This window comes from Pleurodeles waltl, chromosome 10 (genome assembly GCF_031143425.1).
Source record: "Pleurodeles waltl isolate 20211129_DDA chromosome 10, aPleWal1.hap1.20221129, whole genome shotgun sequence".
NCBI classification, from domain to species: Eukaryota; Metazoa; Chordata; class Amphibia; order Caudata; family Salamandridae; genus Pleurodeles; species Pleurodeles waltl.
Genome location: NC_090449.1, coordinates 730,406,640 through 730,428,178, shown reverse-complemented (window position 1 = coordinate 730,428,178; position 21,539 = coordinate 730,406,640). Strand labels below are relative to the sequence as shown.

Genomic DNA, 21,539 nt, shown 5'->3' with positions numbered 1-21,539 from the left:
GTCTGTGCTCCAGGGTGGATCTCACACAAGAAAGGAAGGAAAGCTTACAGGAGCTAAGCAATTGAAAGATTGCAACTGAGAGTAACAACTAATGGCATGCTGTGAGTGTGTTGGAAGTACATTGTTTTGAAAATAATATCTCACAGCCAGTGGATACTCTGTATAGGCGAGACCTAAAAAATAAAAATAAAAAAAGGACCCCTATCACCATTCAAATTCTGTTTTACATAATTTGTTCAAGCCCTAATCTTTTGGCCAGGGTTTTTGTAACTTGCACTGGGTGCTTAGTTTATTCTGCACTAAGTGGAGTTTTGTCTGCTGAAAGTAAAACTGAGATCAGAGTAACTTTAATATATTCCAGGTGGCTCATACATTGTTTCACTACAGGGAGTGCAGAATTATTAGGCAAATGAGTATTTTGACCACATCATCCTCTTTATGCATGTTGTCTTACTCCAAGCTGTATAGGCTCGAAAGCCTACTACCAATTAAGCATATTAGGTGATGTGCATCTCTGTAATGAGAAGGGGTGTGGTCTAATGACATCAACACCCTATATCAGGTGTGCATAATTATTAGACAACTTCCTTTCCTTTGGCAAAATGGGTCAAAAGAAGGACTTGACAGGCTCAGAAAAGTAAAAAATAGTGAGATATCTTGCAGAGGGATGCAGCACTCTTAAAATTGCAAAGCTTCTGAAGCGTGATCATCGAACAATCAAGCGTTTCATTCAAAATAGTCAACAGGGTCGCAAGAAGCGTGTGGAAAAACCAAGGCGCAAAATAACTGCCCATGAACTGAGAAAAGTCAAGCGTGCAGCTGCCACGATGCCACTTGCCACCAGTTTGGCCATATTTCATAGCTGCAACATTACTGGAGTGCCCAAAAGCACAAGGTGTGCAATACTCAGAGACATGGCCAAGGTAAGAAAGGCTGAAAGACGACCACCACTGAACAAGACACACAAGCTGAAACGTCAAGACTGGGCCAAGAAATATCTCAAGACTGATTTTTCTAAGGTTTTATGGACTGATGAAATGAGTGAGTCTTGATGGGCCAGATGGATGGTCCCGTGGCTGGATTGGTAAAGGGCAGAGAGCTCCAGTCCGACTCAGACGCCAGCAAGGTGGAGGTGGAGTACTGGTTTGGGCTGGTATCATCAAAGATGAGCTTGTGGGGCCTTTTCGGGTTGAGGATGGAGTCAAGCTCAACTCCCAGTCCTACTGCCAGTTCCTGGAAGACACCTTCTTCAAGCAGTGGTACAGGAAGAAGTCTGCATCCTTCAAGAAAAACATGATTTTCATGCAGGACAATGCTCCATCACATGCGTCCAAGTACTCCACAGCGTGGCTGGCAAGAAAGGGTATAAAAGAAGGAAATCTAATGACATGGCCTCCTTGTTCACCTGATCTGAACCCCATTGAGAACCTGTGGTCCATCATCAAATGTGAGATTTACAAGGAGGGAAAACAGTACACCTCTCTGAACAGTGTCTGGGAGGCTGTGGTTGCTGCTGCACGCAATGTTGATGGTGAACAGATCAAAACACTGACAGAATCCATAGATGGCAGGCTTTTGAGTGTCCTTGCAAAGAAAGGTGGCTATATTGGTCACTGATTTGTTTTTGTTTTGTTTTTGAATGTCAGAAATGTATATTTGTGAATGTTGAGATGTTATATTGGTTTCACTGGTAATAATAAATAATTGAAATGGGTATATATTTTTTTTTGTTAAGTTGCCTAATAATTATGCACAGTGACAGTCACCTGCACACACAGATATCCCCCTAACATAGCTAAAACTAAAAACAAACTAAAAACTACTTCCAAAAATATTCAGTTTTGATATTAATGAGTTTTTTGGGTTCATTGAGAACATGGTTGTTGTTCAATAATAAAATTAATCCTCAAAAATACAACTTGCCTAATAATTCTGCACTCCCTGTAATTGGACTGTAGTACTTTGCCAGAAGTGTTAACTGCCTATGTTATTTAATTACTGCGTTCATGATATTACTTAAATACTTAAAGTAGTTTAAATATAGCCATTTGACCAAGCTAAAGGAGCAAAGGGTTCGATTAATGCGATTTTTGTTAGAAAACACAGCCCTGAATGGGGGTGCAATCCAATGGGTTTTGCCTCTTTTACATGTTTCATTAAGGATATTGACGCTAACAGTAAAAATGCAAGGACGGGATTCATAGAAGCGACCACTGCAAATTGTTCTGAATATAAAATGTACCAAATAACGCACTTTAGTGGGTGGTTGTAAAGATTTGCACATCTCTTCCTTGGCAGCGGAAACGTGTGCAAGGAAGATGGCAATCTGAAGCAAGCAACCAGCGGAGGGAGTGAATGAAAAATGATCAAGAAATAAAAGTACTTATTCGTTGTTAATACTTTATTTAGATATATATATTTTTTTTTCTTGGCCCCTCGGATAACTAACGTTCTCTACTTTTCTGCTTTGCACACCAGGGCGTTCATGCCTAAGCAGTGTTCTCATTTTGAATGTTTTTAATGGGTTATGCAATTCCAGTCACTCTTGTACATTGTTTTGACAACATACTGCAAGGTTATGTTCGTAGCGTGTCTCGTGTGTTGATTTAATTAACAGCACTTGGCGAGTGAAAGCATGTGGAACGCCTTAAGCATATGCAGTACAGTGGAAGAAACACAATATGGTTGAATAAAAAGCAGTATAATTAGGTCATCGTAATTGTGCTTTTTTCTTTTAAAAATGTGTCAAGTAAATCAGTTTTAAAATAAATCCAGTTATGTGAGAAGTTTGATTTGCACAACATTCAATTTGTGTTTAAAGTTATGACATTTTTTGTGTCACACGAATCCTAACCTGTTTACCTTTGTACATTGAATGTTGTTCTTTACAGGGGTGTGTGTTTGTGTATACAATTGTTTTGTTGTGATGTATATGCACATAAAAAATATAATATAGATGTGTAGGTTTATGTGCACATGTTCTCTTGTGTATGTAGATACGTTCTCCTTTCAGGTATAGCTCTTAGACATTTGAGGGAGAAGGAGAGGACTCGGGGCTTTGGATAGAAGATGGAAATATGAGAAAGGGGAATGGTTGGATCTAGGGAATGAGTTGTGTGGGAAACTGGGAGAGACAGTAGGAGAGGATGGCGATTGTTGTTGTTTTTCTTTAACAAGTTCCTTTCCACCTAACATTTCTATAGTCTGGTCCATAGGAGAGCAGTGGCAGGTGGGAATGCAAACCAGCATGCCCGACTAGGGGGCACTGCTAATGGGAATGGGCTACACGACAGGAGAGGGGGTAGTTAAGCTGTGGTAGCTGATAGGGGTGGCTCGGGGCTCCTCCTTTGTGTTGGGCTGCCAGAGCTTGTGAAATCTGTATTCAGGTGCAAGTTGTGGTTTTGGGGAGGGGGTGGGCTGTGGTGGCCAGAAGCAGCTGTGGTAATACCAAGTTTGACGTTTGAAAGATGTGGGGAAGAGTCAAGCAACCTCTTTTACCCTTGACCCACTGACTCCTCCTGTCTGCCAGTCCTCACTCCTGCTGCTCTTGTGCCTTTGAATTCCTTATTTCCCCACCCACTCTGATCCTGAGTATTGGAGGGCATGTCTTGAAAAATGTTGTTGTTGTTTTTTTTTTAAACCCGCTTTGCTGTTTTTGTCTGTTAATAGGATTGTATTAGCTAATTTTGGTTGGGAGGGTTTATGGTTGTAAGTGATTCTGCTACTCACCTTGGGATCTCCCATCAAAGATTTTATACTGTTTGGTATTTATTGACACCTCAAGGAGATTTCGTAGCTTTAATGCTTGGCCTGGGATGAGTGCTTAAGCAGCTGGTTCTAGCGTTTTAAGTATCTGGGTAGCTCCCTTGGGTCAGGGGAGATGTGGCCTGCTCTGGAGGGCAGAGGATGTCATGTTTTGGTCCATATGCAAGGCTCCTCTTTTAGAATGGTGGCCGGGATCAGCTATTCTGGTAGACCTTTCTCTCTCAGCGGTGGGCAAATTGATTTTTGAGCTGAAGCAATAACATGGAGAAGAGGCAAGCCATGAGCTCACAAAAGAATAGTTGATGGTTACAAATTTTTATATGTATAGCGGACTCATACAATACTCAAATATATAGGCTTGTGAATTTGTTTTTTTTAGTGTGATCATTTTATGGGTATGATTTTAGTTCTTTTTCCCTTTTTGAATGTGTAAAATTACGGCCTGAAAGGTTCTTCTCTAACCACAAAAATTATTATTATTTTTTTTTAACTCTTTTTTGTTACATTTTTGTGTAGTTGAATTAACACAATCTTAAAAGGAAACGTGTAGAAGTTTCCCCAGCACATAGTCGCTTTCATCATAACAAATTACTCATCCTTCTAGGTCACTTGTCTAGCATGAAGACGCTAGTCTCTGGCTGTTTGTTTGTACCTGTTAGTGGATTGACATGCTGTCGCAACTCATACAGAACCAATTGTATTATTTATTGTACACTTGATGGGCTCTAGTTTTGCTATTAACATATTGATGCATTTCAGTGGAAAGTGCAGTTCTTGTATCACTGCATTGCCTGAGCACTTCACCTCCTGTTTTTTCAAAGCCCATTGTCATGTTTATAATGCCCGATTTACATCATTTGGCGTTGCAAGCATTGTTAGAGTATAGAATATTATCTTGGTCACCATAAGGGACCATTGCTTTTTCTTTTTTTTTTTTTGTAGTGAAAATCGGCAGCACCTGTTGTGACTACGAATTGGTCATTGAGTCTTATAATGGTTGACTTCAATGATGTTGCAGCTGTCTGTGTGTATTCTGTTGACCTAACACTTGTTTTGGAGAATGCACCCTGATTTTTTTTAAATAAAAATAATCTTTACTGGAGCATGTTTTTAGAGAAGGAGTGACCGCCGTAGCTCTATCATTGCATTCCCTTCACCACTTGCGTACCTATCTGCTTGAAAAGTCTCTTAACTTGAAGATGAAATATACACACCACAGAATTGGCTTCTTATTTTTATATATGGTGGTCATGGCTTGAAATCCAAGCAGTGATCTGGCGTATGGTTAATGGCAGTTGCAGTAGCTTGACTTGGCTAGGTGACTGCTCTTTCATAGATTTGCAGATGTTTCCCCTTTGAGGAGATACAGCTTTGGTTAATTTGGGCCCCTACCTACAAACTAAAGGTTTGTGGGGAGAAATGTGGTGTTTAATTGTAGTCCATGCATTCTAGTTTCCCTAGTGAGGTAGAATCTTAGAAACTGAAATGGGCTGCCCCTGTCATACATATGGAATTCAAGCGAAATGAGGAAGAAATAAAGTAACTGACCTGCATGTGGACTGTGAACATTAACAAAGGATCTTGTTCCTTTGCTCATGCATGTTGATATGGACAATAAGTGCTCAGTGCAAGGTGTGTACTTTCAATAGCATGGAGACTTTGATGACTTTTAGACGGGTGGGTTGCATTGATTTCAGAATGTGTCCATTCCATCAGTGTTATGGCCCATAAAGGCTGCAGTATGTCTGAATTTCTTCACATCCACGTTGTCCGGGTTCAGTGGATGCTGCTTTTTAGGTTGTCGCTACTTTGATTCATGTGTAGGTTGGAGCTTAAATGCTGGATTATAAAGTTTATGATGGCAGAGACCAATGTTCTCGCAAGGTCTTTGTAGGATTGTACTTCCAGTCCCCTCTCTATCAGCACCGCTTCTCCAAGGAATGTATTTTTTTTGTTTTTTTTTTGTTTGTTTTATAAAGTACCCAGTGGTACAGTTGTTGCATATTACAGATCAATTAGTAATGGAAGGTATTTTTTAGAAGCAGATCTGCGGGGAAGGCTAACATAAACCAATATTTCCAGGTCTGTGTTGATACATAGAAACATCAGTCATCAACCGTGAATTGTTGTGTTCACCCTTTAGAAAATTGTGTGCCTGGCATGCCCGACACTTTTAGCCCCAGCAAAACTATTATCATTGCCAGAGGAACCAAAGCCAGCTAAAACCAGTACACCAAGTTATTTAACTTTTTGCGAAATGGAGCATCCTTTGAGAATTCACATTATTGAAAAGGAAAAAAAATTGCACCAGAAGCCATCTGGGTAGTGGTGTGTGGCATCCGGTGGTGGTGCACTTGTGACTGTCTGTTCTCCAGGTTTCTCCTGCAAACTGGAACCTCACCCCTCACAATGATGCTTGTTTTCTCTCTGAATCTGCTTGTACCTGTGGACTGATTTGGCAGCCCGGTTTGTCCTCTCTGGCTAGACTCCTTGTGTGTGTTTCCCTGTGGAATGCTCCGCTCTTCATTGCAACCAACGCTTGTGCCACTGGTCCTGCTTCTGACCACAGCGCGACATGAAGTTTGTGGTGGCATGTTAGGAAGCACCTCTTTTTGCATGCTTATTTAACCCCCCCCCCCCAACACACCTCCCCCTCTTAAAAAGGCTTGGACCAATTCCAATTGCTGCGCTGTGGTGTGTGTTTTCTATTTTTTAGTTATTTTTTTATAAATACTCAGTGCACAGTCCTGTTAGCCAGACCTCAGTGCTGGTGTTCTATTTTATTACAAAATGTGTGTTTTGCCTACTATTTATAAGTCTCTAGTATATGGTACCAAGGGTTCACATACCTCTAGGGATCCTGGTAGCCTATTGACTAGTAGTGACCCAGGATTCCCCCCCCCCCCTCCCAATCAAAAGGCACTTCTGGGCATAAGTATGGCAACCAAACTGGAAAAAAGACTTGTCTGTTGAACCATGGATCTAGAAAGAGGGGCTGCACTGACTACTGTACTGCACCTGTTCCTCCTTGGGCTAGCAAAGAGGGGACTGTCCAGTGGCTCCTGGCTTGTGAAAGTCACTCCCGAGCCCCACACCCAAGAAGTGACTCCAAGGGTCAGTTGGATGCCAAGTCTACCCCCACCAGCCCTGGGGTCATCAAAGCGGGAGCAGCCTTTGCCATTAAGTCAGTAGCCATATTCTTCAAATCACTCCTGACTGACACCCAAAGAGACTGATAGTCGATGGCCAAAAGTTGCACGTGAGTCTGCTTCATCCGGGAGTGTCGTCTGAGTCCAGATTGGTGTCCAAAGACCCACACCAGCCTTCACCAAAGAAAATTGCTGGACCCACTGTGTACGGTGATCAGTAACCCATCATCTGGCCTTCATCTGACTTAAAGAAGACTTTGAGGGGCACCACCCCCGTGACCAGAGTGGCTTCACCTTACCCATGTACCCAGGAATACCCACAAGGACACTCAATTGACTGCACAGAACCCAGAGCATCCTTTGGCATCCTCAACATTCTGCATTCACAACACCAGGACTGCTCCATTGAGTCTGTGGCGGTCTTGATGTAACTTGTGGAACTGGACTTGAGACTGCTTTGGGGACCTAGTAATTGTCCAAAAACTCACTATGGCCCCGCTGACCTTCTCCCTGCTGGAATTGAATGCTGAACCCGGGCCAGAGTAGCAGGACACAACTTTAAAACTCTTAAGAAGTTTCCAGACTTAGGGTTACCCATGCCTGTTTGCGCTTCAACCGAAATAGCTGAGATTTGTTTTCTTTAAAAATCTTTATCTCCAGAACTCTCCTGTGGATTTTTCTGTCTTTGGTGTCGGCAAAAGTGATTAACAAAAAATGTAATCTGTTTTTACAAATTGGTGTTGGGTGACTTTCTTATGTTCACTACTTCTAAATGCTTTACACTAGTTCATTTGTTTAAGCCTTGCTGCTCAAAGCCACAGCTACTCAGGGCTGACCTAAAGGTTTTACATAGGACCGTGACTGGACCCAAGGCAGCTTTTCAAGTGTGTCACATGGTAAAGTCACACAGCCATACCATATAAAATATCCCACAATTCTAACGTGGCAGATTAGGCCTTGACCGTTCCACTGCCAAGTTGCATACAGCCTATCATGCTGCTTGAGACAAGTGTTGGTGCTGCCATCAGACCAGAGGGGGGTGGGGTGGACTTGGGGGAGAGTTTGTACCAGGTCATCAGCTGCAGCCCTTGCATATGACCTTTGCACAGTAGCTTTCAATTATTTATGTGTACATGAAATAAAGTTGGACAACCTGCTAGAAGCACGGGTCTGAGAGATCATTTCTTGGTCGTCTGGTATTGTAAGCATTTGTGATCTTACACTAGCAAGTATTGAGTATTCTGTGGACAAGTTGAGTAAATGGACTTGTCTGCCTGTATCTTGATCATGGTATAAGGATCTTAGATTTGTGGAAGAGGTGGAATGGAGGGCAGAAGAGGGAGAGGGCACAGAGATGTTTGGCTGGATGTTAATTTATTATTATTTCCTGTCACTAAGTGTTTAATTTGACTTAATTTACTTTGATAATTATTTATCAAGTATTTAAAAATCTGCTTTATGCCTCTGGAGGAAAGTGTTGAGCCAACATTTGTGGCAGTTGCATATTGGCATGACCGAGTGTACAGTGGAACCAACGTAGGCTTAATTGGTTGGTGGTTACATATAACAAAAGTGTGTTGTAATAGTATTGTGGTGGTGGATATGGTCCACAACAGTTTGAAAAGTGTGCGAGCCTGTCTGTGTATGACATAGTTATTGACTTCCTCCAAGGAGGTGTCATCTTGTGGTAAGCGCCCAACAAAGAGGCACATTTTGAGTAGATTTGTTTTTGATAAACTTTCCAGAATGGAATATGAAGTTTGGTTTCATCTCGAAGATGTATACCAGATTTCTACAACTTCTGTTTGTATCTGTGAACCTTACAATGTATCCCTGCTTCTTCATTATTTTGTTTTTTACTTTTCATATTTCTACCTGGGGAGCGAAGCTTTGCAGTTGGTTATTGCATATGGCAATGATCTCATTTAATGAGACATAACTATATTCAGCATTGACTGAGTGCTGTGAATTTCCATGGGGCAAGTATTCTAGTTGCACATCCTCCTGTATGCTTATAGAAGGATGCGACCAGTATCATTTGCCATCTTAAAAGTAGATTGTGAAAGATATCCTCTTTTTTTTTTTTTTTTTTTTTTTTTTTTTTTTTTTGATGCTTATTTGCATTTAATAATTCCTTAATACAACCCGAGAGAAAGGTATAATCTAAATTTGGGAATCCTTAGCTGGAGAATAAATACGTTTTCCAATATCTTCAGTGTGCAGTTACTACCCCATTAAGCTTTTCTCTACAGCAGATATCCTCTCCATTCAAAAGAACTTGAGCAAAACCTTGATGGATGGTAAATGGTACTTCTTAACAAAATCTTAGTTTCCAACCAAATTTGTTCATGAAGTGGCTGCTCTTACTTGAAGTGCACACCATGTAGTAACCACCACCTGTTTTTTTTGTTGTTGTTTTTTTTTTGTAAAGGCAGAAATAGTTTTTCTTGTTTAATAACAAGTTTTTAAACAACTTTGCTAAATTTAATTGTCCACGTTTAATGGAGAAATCTGCATGTGACTGAACATGAACAGTAAGATTCTTCGAAGGTCTGCTTACTCTGGGCTGTGACGAATATTGAACATGCAGAGATCCTGATAGCCTTGACTGTGTTCTTCTCCTCACGCCCGCCCTTTTACTAAAGTAAAATCGAACAGGAAGGATAACTTGGTTCAATTACAATTATTAAAAGCTTTACTTATTGCTTAACTTTTTTTTTTTTTTTTTTTTTTTTTCATTTAAACTTTTTATTCAAGTATTAGACTGTTTCTCGCCAGACGTATTAGACATAACAAGTGACAGTCAGGAATACAACCCCGGTTACTTTTGGCCCCACCAACACATGCAGGAGTGTCCAGTACATATACTGATGCTTTCCACCTTTTGGCAATGAGGTGCTTATCTGTCAGAAGGCCTAAGTCCAGAAACCTAGAGGTTGACTTATGTTTCTTAGTTCTGGGGAATAGATCCAATATGCATGCTTCTTAGGTTTGTAGTGCCAGGCGCGCTGTGTAGTTGGAGAGGCAGAACGTCACACTCCACCTGTAAGTATGCAGAGAGGGTCAGGAGCACAGTATATGCAGGAAATAGCTGCAACCAGCATGCATCTGGGACAAGCCGCGCCCGTGCAGTGGAAGTACCTATTAATTTTTGCTGGGGTGAGATGCCCTGTGCAGTATATAAAATTGCATCAGGTGGAATCACACATTACGCAGGATGCAGGTAGGGCTTTCTTTGGCCATCGACCACTCCTTGTCCATGGAAGGTCGAGCAAGATCACCTTTCTGTTTGGAAAGTAGTCCAGCATGTGCAAATGCAGTGGGGGCTTGCAACGAGCTAGCTAGCCAGGTCACTGAATGCCTACCCTAGCCCATAACCTGCAGGTATTGTATCATCAGATGAGTTGGCAGTTCTGTCGCCATCTCCCACACAATGTTGTCAGTGATGCCTGTAAAGAGTTGTAAGGAAGAAACTGTCCCAGTGGTAAACTGGCTTATGCTGCCAATGTGTCAAGAGGGGGTTGGGGGGAGAGGGGGTCAGAGTTTTGTCCTGATGCAAATCACCCACTGTGTAATCCTGCAGCGTACCAGGTATCCAACTCTGCTGTGGATGTGGTAATCCGGGGAGGGTGCCCAGTCAGGCCAAGGTTGGCGTATAGGGACTCTGCGCATGTGTGAGGTAAATACTGCTACGGTTGCATTGGAGCACGTCTAGGAGAAAGGGGCTCCAGAGGTCTAGTCTGCGCGATCGGGTGGAATGAGTTAGACACACTGGCTAAGGTCCATGGTGGCAGCACAGTATTGTGTCCGATAATTCAGGCCCTAGAACCATCTAGCTATCCACTGCAATTGGGATGCTAGGTAATATTATTCCAGACTAGGTACTTCCAGGCCTCCCCGGTCTAATGGCATGTAAAGTTTTGCCAGTGCTACACGGCAGAAGCCTGTGTTCCAGATAAATTTCCTAGCTTCACATTCCCTGAAAAACTTGTCCAGGACATAAACGGGCAGGTTAGTGAAGTAATAGAAGAGATGGGGGAGCACCACCATCTTCCGGAGGGCTACACGGCCCATCACAAATAGTGGCAGTATCTGGCATAAGGTCATTTGAGCTTGAATAAAGGTGGTCATGTGTTTAAGATTCCCATCGTACAGATCAGTGAGAGAGTGGTATATTCAGACCTCAAGATATCTAAATGTTCTAGGTTGCCAAAGGATCCGAGCATCGGAGCACCAGGGCTGGGACCTGCAACTCCAGGTTAACAGGGAACAAGCGTGATTTGCCCCAGCTAACACGCAGGCCAGATAGAAAGGCAAAACATTGCAATAGTTCAGCAACTGTGGCGGGGACATCAGAGACATCCTAAGATATAGGAGGCCGTCTGCGTAAAGAGACACAAAATGGAGCCCATTTCCCGGCTGGATGCCATGCCTGTGTGTAGTATTTCATAAGGAAGAAGCGCTGGAGATTCAGCGACATGCTGCTCTCTGGCATAAACCCATTTTAGTCCGGGTGAACCAGTTTGGGGACACGGGGAATCTTATCCATGTTAAGCATAGCCAGCGGTCTATAGGAGCCCAGCGCTGTTGGATCTCTGCCAGGTTTTGGAAGGGAGATCAGCAGCGCCTTACATCGAGAAACAGATAAAGTAGCCTCAGACAAGCGTTACTCAATGCTTAATTTGTGAAAGTAAGCATGCCTATGTCCACAGGTCTGCTCAGAAGCCGGTGGCCAGTGCAATTAAACATTGGTCTGCCCGTTCCCCCTCCCCCTTTTTCTTGCACTAGTGCTGGCCTCTCAAAATAAGTGCTGGTGCCCGTCACCGTTCACTGACTCAAAGCACTGAGTTTACCTATGTGGTCTTGTATCTTAAGCTATTCTCCAGGGAAACAGACCAAATGCTGATGATTCTTACCCTACTTTTAAACTGTGTACAAGATAGAAGGCTCCCTCCCTAATCTAAATGGACAGAAAAAAATAGAATCCTTTCAAAGGATGTCAAGATGAACATAAATATTAGCTGTCATTTTGAACTAGTAGAGCAACAGTGAGTGACAAATGCATTTCTTGAATTGATCCAAACAGCTATTAAGTTCTGCTAAATTGTGTTTTAGGTGTAGCCTAGAGACAACTTTAGCTGTGTCTCCAACCTCGTACTATTTAAAAATAATTTAAAAAAATCATAACTAAACCTTTCATACATACCCATGGGATTGGGTTGAGACCTCGTTATCCATTATGTTATACTGTAATTTTTTTTTTTTGTTTGCTATCACAACCAGTTACCATTTTTTTTTTTTTTTTTTTATTTTTTTTTTTTTTTTTTTTAGTGGCACATGCGGGGGGACGTTTTTTTTTTTTTTTTTTTTTTTTTTTTTTTTTTTTTCTTCCACTAGTTGGCCAGTGCTGGACCTAGTAGCTTTGATGATGTTTATTTTGTTTCCAGAAGAAGTTTGACTGTTGATCAGTTTGGGAGATTTGCAGTGCATAAAGAGGCATTGATGGTTATTACAGATACTGTGATAATCAGAGGACCAGCCTCCTGTAAGTGAATTTTGGCATGTCACCAAAACGAACAATCCATTCTGACAATCCCTCCTTACTCCCACCACCCACACACACACACACACACCTCGACCTTAGGCATGTTGCTTCTCTTCTGTGTGGTGGTGTTTAGGTCCAAATGAAACTGATCTGTGGGGATGCATTTATGTGGATTAGTGTGCCAATTTGGTTGCCTGTTTTTTTTTTTTTTTTTTCAGCAGTGACTGTACTTTGGAAGTCTGAACTATTTTGAGTGAGAAGCTTGTCCGTGTTCTGTTAGACGTTGGTTGTTTTTGTCACCTGTGTTTAGAGGGGTAGGAAAACCTGGAAAGACATGAATTCCACCATGGTTGCACCCAGCTTCAAAGATAGGTTGAATCCTAACTGAAAAAGGACACTGTCTGGATTTGCATTAACTAGATCTCTCACCAAGTCTTGAACAGTGAGGGAATTTAACCCCCTATTTTTAATTTCTTCTAGCCCTTTTTTTTTTTTTTTTTTTTTTTTTAAGGGTTTTACGTTTTTGTGTTGCATAGCATATGAGCATCATACTGTACATTTTTTTTTTTTGTACTCTTCTTCTTTTCAGATAGTTTCAAATGATAGCAAATGCAGACTAAACTGGAATGGATCAAGGCAAATTATCCTCCAGGCAATAACGTTTGCTTTAATGGTACACAGAAGGGCAGCATAGACATCTTTACTTTTAAAGATACACCCATTTGTTTTGTTTTTTCTTATGCTCTTTGCTCACTCATGACCTTGAGGTTTTTTTTTTTTCTTAGTTTTTCTAGGATTTCAGATGCCATAAAAATTACTCTTCGAAAAGACACCTGCCGTAATATCGCTCAGGTAAAATTTTCAGTTCTGAATCTACACAACTTGCGGTGAAGAATGCTGTATGACAGTTGCATTGATGCCGTATCAAATGTGTGAAAATAAAAAATGCTGTGTGCCCAACACAAGTAAGGATTGAGTAAATGTCCTCTTTTAAAGGATATTCTTGTGGTTTTAGGCCATTCGAGTTGTCATAAAGCGGGCCATAGTCATTTTAATTTGATATAGCAAAGCTTCTGTTAGCTTTAGTGTAAAGAGACCTCTCCCTTTCTTTCTCCAAGGAGGAAGGCTTAAGGTTTGCGTTAAAAAAACTGGTGACAAAAACATGTAATAAAACCATATTTAGCGGTTCTCGTTTAAAGAAACTTTACTGTAGTTACCAGATTATTTTATATTTTTGCTGGCATGCCATCACAAAGGTGATTGAGATGTCTGGCAAGGGTTAATAGCTTGTTTTGTAATAATAATTCAGTATGCTGAATCCGCCACACCTTTTGAGTTTATTGAAGAACAAACAAAAAAAACTGTGCACTTTCCTTTACTAGTTAGTGTTGTCAGTTCTGCTTATGCGCGTACACTTTCAAGGATATTGGGTCTACTGTCCACATGGCAATTTTTTAATACGCTGTTCCATGAAATTTAAATTGTGCTGTATGATATTGTCCTCCATGTAATGATTTGTTGGAATGATCTAGACAAGCTTGAGTGTCTGTATGTTGCTGCCCTGAAATTGAATCCCTCCACTCATACTGTGGAGATGGATTAAGTTTCTTTTTGCCCAAGACACCTTTTATTCGAGTGTGTAGCACTGGAGTAAAAGGTATCCTAGGCAGGTTAGTCTCTGCATGACAAAATGCCTGCTTATTTTTGCCAATCCCCATCTACATTTTTCAAAATATGTGACTTGCATGAGGGAACTTTGAGATCTGCAATTCTTGTTTGCAAGCAACCGTCTTGGTTAATGTGAGATTGTGGTGTTTTCTCAGTGCACCGATGTACCTTATAGGAAAGATTAGGGACCAGTTTTAAATTTTGAGGGGGCGGCGGAGTCTGGTGGTCTAGATACCGGCCTGTTTGCTGAGGTCGTGGAAGGCCTGGACTTGAGGGGCTTGTGATAATTTCCGGGATCCTGTGGTTGAAGGAAATTGCTTCTGCTGGTCTTGGCATGTGGAATGCTTGCAGAGACTGACGGATTCAATAGTGATCCCATGCACCGACTAGGAGCGAGTGTAATCACTGACAGCAGCTGTCCTAATAATTCCTTCAGGGTTGCAGTGTTGCTTTTGAGAGCAGATTGCTCCCTTTTCTTCAGGAATGTAGGGTTGGTGGTGCAGCATAAGGGATCAGGAAGTGAAAGAGTATGTGCAGAATTACTTGCAAGTGTTTGGTTCCATGTCCACAGCGCCACTGTCTTCACATCATCTGCAGTGCTAGGAAAGGAAAAAATCACAGAATGAGTCAACAGGTCATCATGGAAAGAAGGCTGATTGGGAGAAAATAATTGAGAGGAGACTGGTCCGAGGGAGGCAGAGGGGATAGAAGGATGTTAGATTGGGTGTATGTCTGTGGATTCATAACTGTCTCCTCTTTGTGCCCCCACACCACACCCAAAAGCATGGAAAGATTAGATTATAGAGTGGATGGGGGTAGAATCATTACAAGCAAATGGAGAAACAAATCATTGAGAGAAGAGTCGCAGGCAAGGGTAAGAAAATAGTATCGGGAGGAAAGGTGAATAGTAAGATCATGGAGAGGATAGATTACTAGGTTGTTGAGGGGGCAAGAATAGTAGGGCTGGCATGGTCATGAGGCAAGGCTGGTCTGCATGCATGGTGGATGAAGCTGGCAAACTGATATGGAGGGCTAGGGGGAATCGAGTGGTAGGAAATTAAGAGAGTGTTGGGCAAGTGAGATAGAAATATTTGGAAGGCAAAGTGGGGAGCTCCTTAGGCCTATGTATAAGCACTTGGGTAGGTAGGTGAGTGCTGGAGAGCACTGGTAAGTTTGAATGGGCAAAGAGCTGAGCAGAGCTGGCGCATATAAAGGTGGAGTAATAGGGGAGAAAAACTGTTGTACTCAAGAGGTGGAAGGAAGATGTGGGGCGTTTTAGGGAAGGCTGTGTTGCAGACAAATAGTGAGATGCTAACGGTGAGAGGAGGTGGATGTGGAGGAAGAGCAGGATAAGCTAGGAAAAGATTGGTACACAGGTGAGAAGGGCTGGCGCATATGGCCAGAAGAGGAACAGGGAATGGTTGACACACCTGGGGGAGAAGTAGTGGGAAGAGGTCTGTCTGATGCACATTAAGCAGGCTGGTTCAGTAATCTAATCCCACAAAGGTCGTCTGAACATTTCGCCCTTCAAAGCTTGTTAAAATTAGTAATGTCGAGTGGGGTCGTAAAGGCGTGTGTTTAGAACTTTGTGAAATGTGAAATCAGTAGCAACAAGTGTCTTGGGGAGAAAGGGGTGTGTGTGTTTATTTATTTTAAAATCGGTACTTACTGGGTAAGATGAGTGTTCATTTCAAACGTCAGGTATGCTACTATTCGTCATTTATGAAATTATGCATTCCAAGTCCATATTTGAATGTGTTTTTCCTAGAATCACGTGTTTTATTAAAGCATTTGTAACTTGTGATTTGCCTCAACAGCTTCTTCTTTTGATATTGCTAATTATTTCCCTTCATGTGCCGATATCAGAGCCGTGGGTGGAGACTAGAGTGTCTCGCAAGTTCCCGTCGTGACCCGCTGTTAGTTTCCCTTGGACCTTAAGGTCCCAGTTTAGGTATAAATATTTTACTTTTTGCTCCTTCTTTGTGTTGTGTTTTTTCTTTGTAATCAAATGTTATCAGTCGTTGGCAACAGGCAGGTGGGTAGAAGTATAATATGCATTATATATTACTTTTTACAAACTGCAATAAAAATTGGTGTGTCCTGTGAATAATCGTTGAACGTCGTCAGTTTTGCATCGTGTTCTGGCAATATCTGTTTTGTGGAATGACAGTCAAGCAGGAAAACCAGCCTATCTGTTCTAATTTTTTCTGACTGGTGTTAGAGAAGTGTTCTTTTATGTTAGTATGTTAATTTTATTTTGTAAGGGTCGATTTTATTTTCTCCCTGCTTAACGTACAGCGTAACGTGCAGCGCAAGTACACGTAGAGGAGAGATGTCCGCCTGTTTCCACAAATGATCAGCTGGTAGTAAATGTGTAATCTGAATTTAGTTTCATGTTCGTTGTGTGAAGTTTAGCGGCATTCTCTCTCCCAGCGAGGCTTCGATACATCTTTTGATAATTAATGTTACTCATTGATTGTTTGAGAGTAATATTCTAGTGGGCTTATAATGTTAAAGGTCTTGTCTGAGCAAGGTATGCACTGTGGTTTGCAAGACATTTTGTTTACTTACAGGGAGCATAAAGTCTTGCCATTGCATGCCTGTGGTTGGCCTCATTCTCCCACTCATTTATTGGCGTTTACAGTGTTTACCTGCATTCCTTATATTAGTCTCTTCTCCTGGAGCATGGTCCAAGTACTGGAGTCCTTCTGTTGCTACCCAGTCTCTCCACTCTGCGCACTAAAAAAAAGAGAAGAAAAAAAAGCTGTGATGAGGCCACCGCTGGTGGTATTTAAAAAAAAAAAAAAAAAAGCTTTCAGTCTTGCTGCCGTACAACATGGCTAAAAATTGACAAAGCAAATAGCTCTCGTCTCCTCATGAGACCTATTGGCTTTGCTAGTGCTTGTTGGGCAGTTTACCAAATGTGAACCATAATGAAAGACTTTTTGCACTCCTTTCCTGCGTATATTGAATGAGGATAGATTGACCCAGTTTGCTTGCTGTTTAATACCATATTTTGTGTATATTCTCAGTGTACAGTGAGGAGTGCGGGTCCTGGTGTTATCTTGGTCTTACCACAATATTGGTATATTGTCCAATTTCATAAAGTCTAACTATTTGTCCAACTTTTTGTTCACCACCTTGTGTATCGTGGATACTGTGTGATGAACTCATATCTTTAAATGTCTATTGAAACATTGTATCTTACCTCTTAATTTTTGTGTTCATCCACTAACTTGTGTAGTTTTAAATCTGTCTTGGATAAATGACTCTTGCGCTGTTCAGTTAATTTTTAATTCATCCTTGTAAATTAAAGGCTGGAGTACATTTTCCACTATGAATCCAAATATAAATTTGTTTCCCTGGGGAAATAAATGAGTTCCAATAACAGCAGGATGTTGGGAAAAAGAAAATGTACAACTCCCACCAATCCAAAATGGTCGATACTGCCTTTTTTTGGTAGAAGAGATAAAAACCCTCTTCTTTGTAGATGTATGAGTACTCCCAATTGAGCTTTGTCCTTTTCAGGGCTGTGATTACCCTTTTCTGTTGAAGCACTTAAGTTATTAGAAGATCACATTTTCTGGCATCATCTGACCACTTTTTTTTTATTTTTTTTAAAGTGTGTGTGTAGTGTGAAATATGCTATTGATTACCATTGTGGTGGGAGGGCCAATGAACTCATGAGGTGATGCCTTGAGTGAGTCATGATGTTCCTCTTCTCTGATGATTAATATCTGCATATATGGTTTATGCCTCAGCATTTTTACTTGTGTATTTGTTTTATGGTATTTAATAAACGCCAGGATGCAAGATGTTAAATTTCTGTAAAAGGACACAATAATGTTGAAGAGAACCCCATGACTATTTCAGTAGGTTCTGTGTCAAGTAATTGTAAAATGCAATCTGTGAGGCAGCAAACAGTGTTTTTTTTTTTTTTTTTTTCTCTTCTGTTAAACTAGAATTCAACCTTTACTCTTGTAATAACGGTCAGTGTGTTTTAGTATAGTTGCTCTAAGTTTGTTCTTGTGTGCGTATAGTAAGAACATTTTTTTGTTTCACTAATTTTTGGTTCCACTTGACAAATCTTCATGAAACATTTTTAATAGTGTTCATCCACCACAGCTCGCTCCTTCTGGTAAGTTTTTGGAGAGATCTGTCAAATGGAGGGGCCGAAAAAACACTGGTCCAAAAACTGATTTCCCATATTAATTCCCACAGAGAATATTAGGAAGTGATGCAGGGGAAAAAACAGCTGAACTAAATTGCACCAAATTTTGCAAAACGTTAGACGTTTACTTGGTGTGCTTTTCATTATTTGGTGTAAATCAGTTCATCTGTTTTGAAAAAAAAAAAAAAGTATTTGGAGAGTTGCTTCAAGTGGTCAGGCAGCGGTTAAAACACTCCTTCTATCTGGACCATTGGTGTTCAGATATACTCTGGTTGGCCACTTTAAAGAGGGCTAGTCAATCCTGATTGGCTAGCCACAGCCTGCACAATGTATTGTGGATGCCATGAAGGGACTCTTGGACATCGTCTCTGTTTCCTGAAAATGAATAAAAAAATAATACATAAGGGAGCAAGGTGAGCAAACTGGCTGAACCCAAGGAGTATACAGCAAGGATGTGGAATTCCTATCGCCTGACCCCCGGGACATATTATTTGGGGTTAAGGACAACAAGTATTCATGCTTATTGTATCCTTGGGACATGTAGGCCCAACCCCCTGCAGCACAAACCCTTTGGCTCTCAGTTTAAAGAGACCGAACTGTCTGCGGTTGAGACAATAATGTGTGTCCATATGTTAATGCTGTTTGAACTCTTATTTATGGTTCATTCATGAAAAGCCTTTATTAGGGTGAGCGCTGTAAATAAACGTTTAAGGTCACACTGAACTACTTACAATGGTTCCAGCAAAAACAAAACAAAAAAAAAAAACACGAAAGTCTATACGCGTTTGAAAAGTTTAACAATATGAGGTTAAATATAATGCGCCCAGAATGCTCTCTGATTAGATGCAAATCTTTGCAGAAGCTGGTAAGCAAGAGTGATGATTCTTTGCTTTCAAAATAAAATGTCCATTAAAAAAATGCAAGTAGAAAAAAAAAAAAAAAAGTTTAACTAATGTGAAATTTCAGATGCTATTTCTTTGAAGCATCATTTGGTAAAATGGGTTGATGCATGCTAGTATTTCCCCCCCAAAAAATATTCCTAATGGAAAATCGGTGCAAATGTTTTCAACAAGATTATGGGTAGCATGAAAATAAACAAGGCAAAGACTACAGTTCCAACTTTATTATTTTTTGTCTTTTGGTTTCGGGCAATGTGTCCTTGTTTTAACATTGCTATTGTGGGAGCTGCCAGGCCCTCCGCATTTTAACAAACCCTGGCAAAAATAAAAAAAGGTCTCAAAAAGCACACATCGCATCCAATGGTGTAACAAAGGCCCTGCAGCCCCCTTTAGCGCCCCCCCTTCCCAGCATGGCACCTGCCCTGAGTGAGTCTGGGGGAGGGGGGTGCTCCATGTTCTTTGCAGGGGGCTCACTCCAGTTTTGTTACGCCACTGATTGGCACAGTAGTTCCTGGCACTGAACAAAACTACTGTGGCCCAATGCTCCTTGTGAAAGAGCAGAATGCGATCACTCACAGTAAAGAGGGAGAATTAGAAGTTTAATAAAAAACAAAATGTCTTTGTTACCGCCAGACCTAATTGGGGACCAATTTTTAAAGAAAGTCACAAAGGTGCCCCTATGGTATATCTTTGAATTGGTGGCTTTCATGAATTCACAAGAACTTACAGAAGTAGACCAGGAAATCGTACTCCTAGAAAATATTCGTGAACTGTATTTTAGCACGAGCAAATTTGCATATGTAGATTTGTTCATGTGAAAATCTATTGAGCATTTACAAGTTTAGTTTACTTTCCCTCCAACCACTTTTTTCCCCTACCCTTGAAGAACTTCTGCTATTGTCGGAGTAAATTTCCAACCTTTCCCATTAAGGGAAAACATTGGAGAAGAGCTGGTGAAAATCCTTAACACATGCAAGCTAGGTTTGCAGACTCAAAGGCATTCCATCCTTGGAACTAATGTTTACTACTTCCTCCAGCCCCATTTTGTAGATCTGCGGAAAGGTGGCACAATAAGTAAATTGCCATAGAAGGGATTGACGTTGAAAATATTCAAGCCCTACTTAAGCAGTAGACCTGGCATAACACAGAGGCTATTATCAGACCTCTTATATAATGAGATTGCTGCCATAATTTGTCGCCGCACTACATGGCGCCAAAGGATTTTTATTTATTTTTTATGGACAAGTAGATTTAAGAAGCAACCTGTCCCATGGACAAGTGTATATTTTATTAAATTCTACACCCTTTTGGTGAGGGGGTATCGCCTACTTGATTTGCTTGTTACAACAAAATGTGCTTTGGCAGATATTACGGGACTCCAGGACATGGTTGCCCTTGAAATGCATTGTATTGAAGCAAGTTTTTGAACGTCACAAAAGAAAGCACATGTAAAGGATGAATAAAAGATTTTAGCCGGAGTATAAATCATTTTAGGAGGTGGGTTCTATGGTGGTTTTCATCCTGTGAAAAATGCTATCTGTGCTGGAATTTGATGAGCAATGTTTGAAAGAAAATGTCTGCCATGATTTTCTCAGAGGTTATGGAAGGAGCTCCAGAAGCTAAAATGAGAAAACAGTTGCCATAAATGTACACTATCTTAAAGTATGTGGTTTCAACAGCAGCAGCCTTTCAGTTGATTCGGCAGTGTTGCAGGTTTCCAGTTCTAATGAACAACTAGAGCACTAACATTCTGTGCTGATAAAGTGTGGCACATCTGAAGCCATTGTGACACAATTGAAGCTGTAAAACATGAAGCATTTCTTTTAGAGTAGAAGAAAATGAGGGATTTTTGTCATAGTATTTATGGATGGGGCTCTAGAAAGCTAAATTGAGGATACATTTTCTATGTGTTCCCATATCTTTCTCATCCATTTCAGTTGAACATTGTGGTGTGTAGCAACACATACTTCCAACAGTTAATTCTCTAGTAATCAACTGTAGCTTCACCACAGAGTTTCACTTTAATCTTCTGTATTTTTCATTGTGCTGTTGGTATTTAAAAACCTTTCTTTAGGATGCAATGTATTCACTTTACCTTTGCTCTCAAGTGTAGTTCTTCCCATTTTGTTCTAGTGTTCTGTTCCTTTGGGTGTATTTCTCACTGACTCTTGAGCTATTTAGAGGAATCCTCTTCAACAGGATTGTGGCTAAATTCATAATATACACTGATTATTTTGTGAATGTTATCTCTGAATGGATAAAGAGCAAGGAAAATTTTGCTTGAAAGATTTACTATGAGCCATTCAACTCTTTGTGTTAACGGATTTTTTTGGCGTGGTATT

At 40.9% G+C, this 21,539-nt stretch overlaps 1 protein-coding gene across 4 annotated transcripts in view; it reads left to right on the top strand.

The window, feature by feature from the left end:
• Positions 1-21,539, top strand: part of ZEB1 (zinc finger E-box binding homeobox 1) — a 351,889-nt gene that overhangs the window by 7,376 nt on the left and 322,974 nt on the right. Inside the window, exon 1 of one of the 4 annotated variants that reach the window (XM_069211263.1) lies at positions 13,245-13,311. The exons of the other annotated variants lie outside the window; for them this stretch is intronic. The gene's annotated coding sequence lies outside the window, so the exon portion shown is untranslated. Of the gene's footprint in view, positions 1-13,244; positions 13,312-21,539 lie in introns of those variants that run through there. 4 annotated transcript variants of the gene reach the window in all.